Source organism: Pteropus alecto, unplaced genomic scaffold (genome assembly GCF_000325575.1).
Source record: "Pteropus alecto unplaced genomic scaffold, ASM32557v1 scaffold71, whole genome shotgun sequence".
NCBI lineage: Eukaryota > Metazoa > Chordata > Mammalia > Chiroptera > Pteropodidae > Pteropus > Pteropus alecto.
Genome location: NW_006433024.1, coordinates 19,320,509 through 19,321,709, shown reverse-complemented (window position 1 = coordinate 19,321,709; position 1,201 = coordinate 19,320,509).

Genomic DNA, 1,201 nt, shown 5'->3' with positions numbered 1-1,201 from the left:
CTTGGGGTCCGGGAGGAGGGCGCCGCCCCACCCGGCCAGCTCGGCTAGGAACACTGAAGGAGAGAGCCCGGCACAGCCCGCGGTGGGCACGAACACTGCCCCGGGCGCAAGGCAGGGGGTGTGGGGCGCCCACCAGAGCCCCCCGCACCCCTCCCGGTATCTTGCCGCGCGGCAGCTGCCAATCACCTCCCGTCCGTCACTCAGCGGCTGTGATGCCCACCCCTCCAACCCTGGTCCCGCGCTTTCCGGCCTCCGCATTCGCTGCTGCTGCAGGCAGGTGGAGGGCGGGGGCGGGGGCGGGGGCGGTGACAGGAGCGGTCTTTAACCCAGTCCGCGCCACGGGAATTTAGAGGCCCAACTGGATTTGTTGAAGAGGCACAGGAGGGGGAACACACTCACGGATGCCTGATTGCCGATAACACTGTTTTTAGACTTGGAGATTTTCTGGACCTTGACGGGAGAAGGACCCAGCTGGTGGGTTGGAGAACTTCCTGACCTTGGAGTCCCTAAGCCTCCTCAAGGCCTGGCTGCCCTCTATGACCTGCTCCCCTGAGGCTCCTGGGCCAGGGTCTACCAGAAGATTGAATCAGCCTCTTGGGTTTCAGACTCCCCACTTTTCTTAACCCTCCAAATTCCGTGGTTCCTCCTTGAAGCATCTCCTCTCGTCCTTGGGGTGTTTCGTCACCTGAACCTTATTTCTGAACGATGATGGGATCCTGATTAACTCAGATATAAGGCCTCCTATTCATCTTTTTGAAGTTGACCTTTGACCATGGCATCTATTCTCGCCCTGCAGTATCTAAGGGCTCCCCCTTTCCTATACTTTAGCTTGGCATTCAAGGCCTGCCTTGATTTTTCCACATCCTATTCTCTGGTCCCGTCCATTTCCTCCTACTTATCTGTGCTCCTTATTCTGGGAACTGGCATCAGGCCTGTATAGCATTGTTCAGACTGTCTCCTCTGCCAGAAGTCTCTTTCTGTCGATGGACTTCAAATTCTGAGCCTTTGTGCAAATACCTCCTCTTCCAGGAAGTCTCCCTGGAGAGCTCTAGACGAAGGGCTCTCTCCTTTCTCCTAGCCCCCATTGCCCTCTGCACCAGGTGTTTAGTCTAGCCTGTGTCTCCTCTTACCCCGCTGACTATGAGCCAAGGAAGGTGGGAGGGACCAGACTAACAGAGATAGAGAATCGGCTACAGGACAG